This window comes from Xenopus tropicalis, chromosome 2, assembly GCF_000004195.4.
Source record: "Xenopus tropicalis strain Nigerian chromosome 2, UCB_Xtro_10.0, whole genome shotgun sequence".
NCBI lineage: Eukaryota > Metazoa > Chordata > Amphibia > Anura > Pipidae > Xenopus > Xenopus tropicalis.
In genome coordinates, this window is record NC_030678.2 from 17,649,429 (window position 1) to 17,657,174 (window position 7,746).

A 7,746-nucleotide genomic window follows, 5' to 3' on the forward strand; every position below is an offset into this window, starting at 1 on the left:
TGCAATAGATACCATTGTAGGGCAGGAACTAAGGACAGGATTGCCCTGAGCCTGCTGGCACTGCAAGCGCTTTTTATATGAGCGTAAGGAACACGTTTGCACTTCTGTCAGGACTCAAAGGGATCAAAGTACGTGACTTATTCTGTTTCTCTAAATTACCAACATATTCTTAAAGGAGAAGGAAAGGCTAATAAAGAGTTAATCCCAAGCTGCAGGCATACCTTCAGTTCTCTCAATAGTGCCCTTAAGTATCCCCATATTTCATCTGTTCAGATGATCAGAAGCCTCATAGGAAAAAAAAGATGAGTTCTATAAATTCTTGAGGGAGGAGGGAGCAGGAGAAGGGAGAGAGGAGAGAGCTACGTGTCTCTGGCACAGGAAAACAGAGACAACAAATCTTTTGACAGAGGACTCGGTGCAGTGCTTATGGCTGTATTTACATAGACCTTTCTGATAAAGCTTATTTAGTTTTTACCTTTGGAAAGATAAAATCTCTGGGGGTGTCAAAATGTTGGGCCCCTACCCCAGTCATTGTAATCACTGTTAGGGGAAAAACACATGAGCCCGAGGTCGTTGCAACGTACTTTTCCTTCTCCTTTTACATCTCATTACAAAATCAAGGATTAATTATATCTTCGTTGGGATCAAGTACAGATACTGTTTTATTATTACAGAGAAAAGGGAATCATTTAACCATTAAATAAACCCAATAGGGCTGTTCTGCCCCCAATAAGGGGTAATTATATCTTAGTTGGGATCAAGTACAGATACTGTTTTATTATTACAGAGAAAAGGGAATCATTTAACCATTAAATAAACTCAATAGGGCTGTTCTGCCCCAATAAGGGGTAATTATATCTTAGTTGGGATCAAGTACAGGTACTGTTTTATTATTACAGAGAAAAGGGAATCATTTAACCATTAAATAAACCCAATAGGGCTGTTCTGCCCCCAATAAGGGGTAATTATATCTTAGTTGGGATCAAGTACAGATACTGTTTTATTATTACAGAGAAAAGGGAATCATTTAACCATTAAATAAACCCAATAGGGCTGTTCTGCCGCCAATAAGGGGTAATTATATCTTAGTTGGGATCAAGTACAGGTACTGTTTTATTCTTACAGAGAAAAGGGAATCATTTAACCATTAAATAAACCCAAAAGGGCTGTTCTGCCCCCAATAAGGGGTAATTATATCTTAGTTGGGATCAAGTACAGGTACTGTTTTATTCTTACAGAGAAAAGGGAATCATTTAACCATTAAATAAACCCAATAGGGCTGTTCTGCCCCAATAAGGGGTAATTATATCTTAGTTGGGATCAAGTACAGGTACTGTTTTATTATTACAGAGAAAAGGGAATCATTTAACCATTAAATAAACTCAATAGGACTGTTCTGCCCCCAATAAGGGGTAATTATATCTTAGTTGGGATCAAGTACAGGTACTGTTTTATTCTTACAGAGAAAAGGGAATCATTTAACCAATAAATAAACCCAATAGGGCTGTTCTGCCCCAATAAGGGGTAATTACTGTATATCTTAGTTGGGATCAAGTACAGGTACTGTTTTATTATTACAGAGAAAAGGGAATCATTTAACCATTAAATAAACCCAATAGGGCTGTTCTGCCCCAATAAGGGGTAATTATATCTTAGTTGGGATCAAGTACAGGTACTGTTTTATTATTACAGAGAAAAGGGAATCATTTAACCATTAAATAAACCCAATAGGGCTGTTCTGCCCCAATAAGGGGTAATTATATCTTAGTTGGGATCAAGTACAGGTACTGTTTTATTATTACAGAGAAAAGGGAATCATTTAACCATGAAATAAACCCAATAGGGCTGTTCTGCCCCCAATAAGGGGTAATTATATCTTAGTTGGGATGAAGTACAGGTACTGTTTTATTATTACAGAAATAAAGGAAATAATTTTCAAAAATTTGACTTATTTGCTTATAATGGAGTCTATGGGAGATAGGCTTTCCGTAATTCAAAACTTTCTGGATAATGGGTTTCCAGATAACGGATCCCATACATGTACTAAGGTTTTTTAACTGGAACCAGGAGACTCAACCCATGACATAAAAAATCCCTTGACCATTATTCCCCCTTCACCAAACTTCACAGTGTGCATTTGGGCAAGTAGTGTTATCATGGTATGTGCCCGGATTCATCCATTAGGCTGTCAGATGGGGGTGATGTAATATTTGGAGATACAATGAATAACAAAGATTCTATAATAATTTATATTCATTACTGACTGCACATATAGCTAGCAGCCTTCCCACGAAATATCAAGGTGACCTTTAATGTGATTCCTAAAACACAGCTTCAAGGAGGAAAGCAGCCAACCACAGAACAAAGCCATTTAACTGAAGTATTGTGAATTTAATTGCAATTGACACACATTCTTCAAAGAATTGCCTTTCTGGAGATGTTGGAAAAATATTTGCTGAGTAAATAATAATATAAACAAACCAGAGCAAGGAGTTATTTTTAGTATGCAACCATGCCTTTCAAATTAGTATTTACTGAATTTGCCTCTAATTGTTTATAGTGCAATCAAAATGGGCTGGGGGCAGTGCGGCAGCGTGTTAGAATTCACTATGTATGGAACTCCCATAATTACCATTATATCACATGATTGTACAGGTATAGGAACTGTTATCCAGAATGCTCAGGGCTTTCTGTATAAGGGATCTTTCCATTATTTGGATCTCCATGCCTTATGTCTACTAAAAAAATTATTTAAACATCATTTAAACCCAATAGGGCTGTTCTGCCCCCAATAAGGGGTAATTATATCTTAGTTGGGATCAAGTACAGGTACTGTTTTATTATTACAGAGAAAAGGGAATCATTTAACCATGAAATAAACCCAATAGGGCTGTTCTGCCCCCAATAAGGGGTAATTATATCTTAGTTGGGATCAAGTACAGGTACTGTTTTATTATTACAGAGAAAAGGGAATCATTTAACCATTAAATAAACCCAATAGGAATGTTCTGCCCCCAATAAGGGGTAATTATATCTTAGTTGGGATCAAGTACAGGTACTGTTTTATTATTACAGAGAAAAGGGAATCATTTAACCATTAAATAAACCCAATAGGACTGTTCTGCCCCCAATAAGGGGTAATTATATCTTAGTTGGGATCAAGTACAGGTACTGTTTTATTATTACAGAGAAAAGGGAATCATTTAACCATGAAATAAACCCAATAGGGCTGTTCTGCCCCCAATAAGGGGTAATTATATCTTAGTTGGGATCAAGTACAGGTACTGTTTTATTATTACAGAGAAAAGGGAATCATTTAACCATTAAATAAACCCAATAGGAATGTTCTGCCCCCAATAAGGGGTAATTATATCTTAGTTGGGATCAAGTACAGGTACTGTTTTATTATTACAGAGAAAAGGGAATCATTTAACCATTAAATAAACCCAATAGGACTGTTCTGCCCCCAATAAGGGGTAATTATATCTTAGTTGGGATCAAGTACAGGTACTGTTTTATTATTACAGAGAAAAGGGAATCATTTAACCATGAAATAAACCCAATAGGGCTGTTCTGCCCCCAATAAGGGGTAATTATATCTTAGTTGGGATCAAGTACAGGTACTGTTTTATTATTACAGAGAAAAGGGAATCATTTAACCATTAAATAAACCCAATAGGACTGTTCTGCCCCCAATAAGGGGTAATTATATCTTAGTTGGGATCAAGTACAGGTACTGTTTTATTATTACAGAGAAAAGGGAATCATTTAACCATTAAATAAACCCAATAGGACTGTTCTGCCCCCAATAAGGGGTAATTATATCTTAGTTGGGATCAAGTACAGGTACTGTTTTATTATTACAGAGAAAAGGGAATCATTTAACCATTAAATAAACCCAATAGGGCTGTTCTGCCCCCAATAAGGGGTAATACAAGGTACTGTTTTATTATTACAGAGAAAAAGGAAATTAATTTTAAAAATGTGCATTATTTTATTAAAATGGAGTCTATGGGAGATGGCCTTTCGTAATTCGGAACTTTCTGGATAATGGGTTTCCGGGTAAGGTGTGGCCGATACCTGTACTAGAAAACGTATACTTCTGCTTTTAATAAAATCTATTATTCTAAAGTTGTAACATCACATTTCCCAGGCAACCCCAGTTACACCAGCTATTGCTATAGGATTGATGGCAATGCTTAGAATATTCCTACATCAGTTGTTTTATGCACACATTTACACAGTACATATGACGCTTACTATATAGCTACAAAATGGCTCCAACATACAGGAGCTTGCACGGCTATTAGACTTAAAAATGGAATTTCTTACCCACGAAAAGCTCAATAATTGGAGCATAGTACAAATCCGGCAGCCTTTGATGCAATCTGGAAATGCTTTAAATACCTGGAAGCTCTTAAAAAGCACTTTAACCAAGTAAAGAGAACAACTCCAGCACATTTATTAACCTAATCTTAAAAAGACGAAAAAAAAAAGAATCTGCAGTATACTTAGATCACGAGTGAAGGTGGCGTGCGTCTGAATTAAATACAATAAAGGTGGCAAAAATATAGGGAGAAAGGGAGAGCCCTAAAAGCAATTCAGTATTATTGCACCATCCTAACTAAAAAAGTAAAAACACACAAAGTCTGAAAACAACTCCTAGATATTTTATATTTTATAGTGTGTACATATGGAAACTTATTGATAATAATCACCTATTTATTTATAAACATTTATTTATAAAGCGCCAACATATTCCGCAGCGCTGTACAATAAGTGGGTTTCATACATGGGACATACAGAGTAACATATAAAGCAATCAATAACCGATACAAGAGGTGAAGAGGGCCCTGCCCAAATCCTATCCATCGCCATGTCTATTTATCAGCGCCTGAGAGAAAAAAAGAGACAAAAAGTTCCAATACTGGAACAGCGCAGTGACTTAAAAACCATTCTCACCTCAGGCCAAAAGGAAAGGGGGTAGGGAAACCTGTCCCACTTACAGATACCCAATTGCACCCCAATTAAATAATAACATGAGGCAATTGGTCTGATGTGATTTTATTGTTTTGGGTACCTGGCAATCTCTACACAATTATTCGATTTATTCCATTATTGCCCTTTAGTAAATAGATGTTTAGCCAATAAAATAAATCAAATCCAAAAGGCAACAGAAAAGAATATGGATAGAAATAAACACACAGAAAAGCAATGATTAGGTATACTGACATTAAAGCTTTTGAGACACATAACTATGAAAAGGCCCCAAAACCAAGTCATAATATAACAGTACTGGTGAGGCTACTGTCCTACTGTGTTTATCATGTGCTTTTATCCTATAAAGTACTCCATATTCTAATAAATACAGTAGAACCCCCGATTTTACATTTACCAGGGGATGGTATAAATTCTGGGAAAATGGAAAATCCAGGAAAAAAGATGCCACTTTGTATGGGAGAAAAGGAGAAACTAATTTTACTGAGGGCCAGTGTCGGACTGCCCCCCAGGATACCAGGAAAACTCCCGGTGGGCCCAGGGGTCAGTGGGCCCTCCTGCTCCTGACCATTTGGCCTGTTTCATGGTCATTCCCTATTTCTGAATGGGAACAAAGAGGGGAAATAGATGGAAGAACAGATGCTAGCGTGTAAATAAAAGAGACTAGGAAAGTAATGAGGTTGGGCGAGGAATGGAGGAAAAATCGTTTGGAGAGTGGACCTATGGTGTAAGGTTTTCTGGTGGGTGCCAAGGTCCCATTCCGACACTGCTGAGGGCTTCTGTGTACAGTGGTAATTTAACCTTCTTCTCCTGAGAAACATGCCCTCGAGTAGGAAGTTGCCATTAGGATTATGGCAGATGTTTGCTGCTCACTTGTCAATCAATAAAGCATTGGCACCATCACAGATATTGTTATTCCAACGAGTGATTTCACTGCTTTTGAACAGAATAGTAATTTGGGCAAAGTGGGTGAGAAAATCTTGCAACAAATATTAAAAACCATATATATTTATTATTTAAACCAATGGGCAAAAAGTTGAACTCATGTTAGAAAGTAGGGTATTATGGCTCTTGAACATACTAACATACGTGAAGCCTAGTGATGAGCGAATCTGTCCCAATTTGCTGAAAAATGTTGTGAAACTCCTGAAAAATTCACGAAATGGGGACAAATTTGCGAATCGTGGTTGCCACGCCACTATTTTGTAGCACTTTTTTGGACATGACGGCACCCATTTTGACTCACCGGCACCTATTTTGACACAACTGTGCCCATATTTACGTGACCGCACCTATTTTGACACGACTGCAACATTTTTTTGATTCTCTGCAAATTTTTTTGCGCCGTATTTTCGCAAAACAGTTTGCCAGTGACGAAATGCGGAAATTTGCTGCGAATCCATGCCCGGCGAAAAGAATTCGATCATCACTAGTGAACTAGAAATGTGGAATTTGTGTGTGGCCCCCCACCTGTCTGGCTGCTTTGATGGCTTACTCTTGTGTAAGCTTTAAATGGTATCAGTACTGTGATTAACTGGCCCCCCTGCATGGTTCTCACCTCAGATTCAGGCTGTAATCAGGCTGTATTGTTTAAATATGTAATCCCCTGTGTTGTTCACACCTTTTAATCTCTGCATTGTTCACCCCCTGCAGTGTTCACACCTCAGGCTCAGGCTGTAATCACCCCCATTGTTCCCCTGTTCACACCTCAGGAGCAGTAGAAACCCACAACTAATCCCTGCACACTACAAAAAGAACATATACTGACATAGACATACTGAGGTGGTACTTCAATTAAAATTTTTTTTAATATATAGTTATTGTGCAGACTGTAGGAGCCGTGCCAGCATTGTGTCACTGTAGGCTGCCTGTGTGCTATACATCATAGGGCAAGCAGAGTATGGCACACACAGGCAGGGTAGGGAAGGCAGAGTATGGCACACACAGGCAGAGTATGGCACACACAGGCAGAGTATGGCACACACAGGCAGGGCAGGGAAGGCAGAGTATGGCAGGTTTTTGCTGTACTACAACCATTAATATGGGTATGGTCATGTGATAACATGGGTGTGGTTTCAAGTGGGTGTGGTTTCAAAAATGGGAGTGGTCAAAACTGGCTTCCATTATCGGCCCTCCACCACGTAGGTCGGAAAAATTGCGGCCCTCGGTACAACAGAAGTTGGACAGCACTGTTCTACATAATGGAAGAATAGGCAAAGTATTTATGAAACTTTTAGAAGTTGATCTATGTCCCTACTGAACTTTCCTAACAGAAATACTAAAATACTAAATACATTGTGCAAATCATACATTCAAATATTATAAATGGTGTCTATTGAATATTATAGAATGCTATTTATCATACAAAGAGGCATAAAAGAAAGGTACAGTTGGCGGTTTTACACATCCCGTTGCTTTGCAAATGTATTCTCTAATGTGATGATTAGATGGCTGACATACCTTCAAGCTTCTTGAATCCCTTTCAGAAAAGCAAGAACCTCATGCAGTGTTAAAAGATTCCCCCCCCCCCATATCCCTGTAACAGATAGAATACTATTTTAAATATCAAAGGGGCTCTTTAATTCTTTGATTCACTTCCTGGTGATTTCAGAAGGTAATTTATTCTAAAAGTCTTGTAAAACTGACATTATTCCTGAAATTATATACATCTATCTATCTATCTATCTATGTCTGTCTGTCTATCTATCTATCTATCTATCTATGTCTGTCTGTCTGTCTGTCTATCTA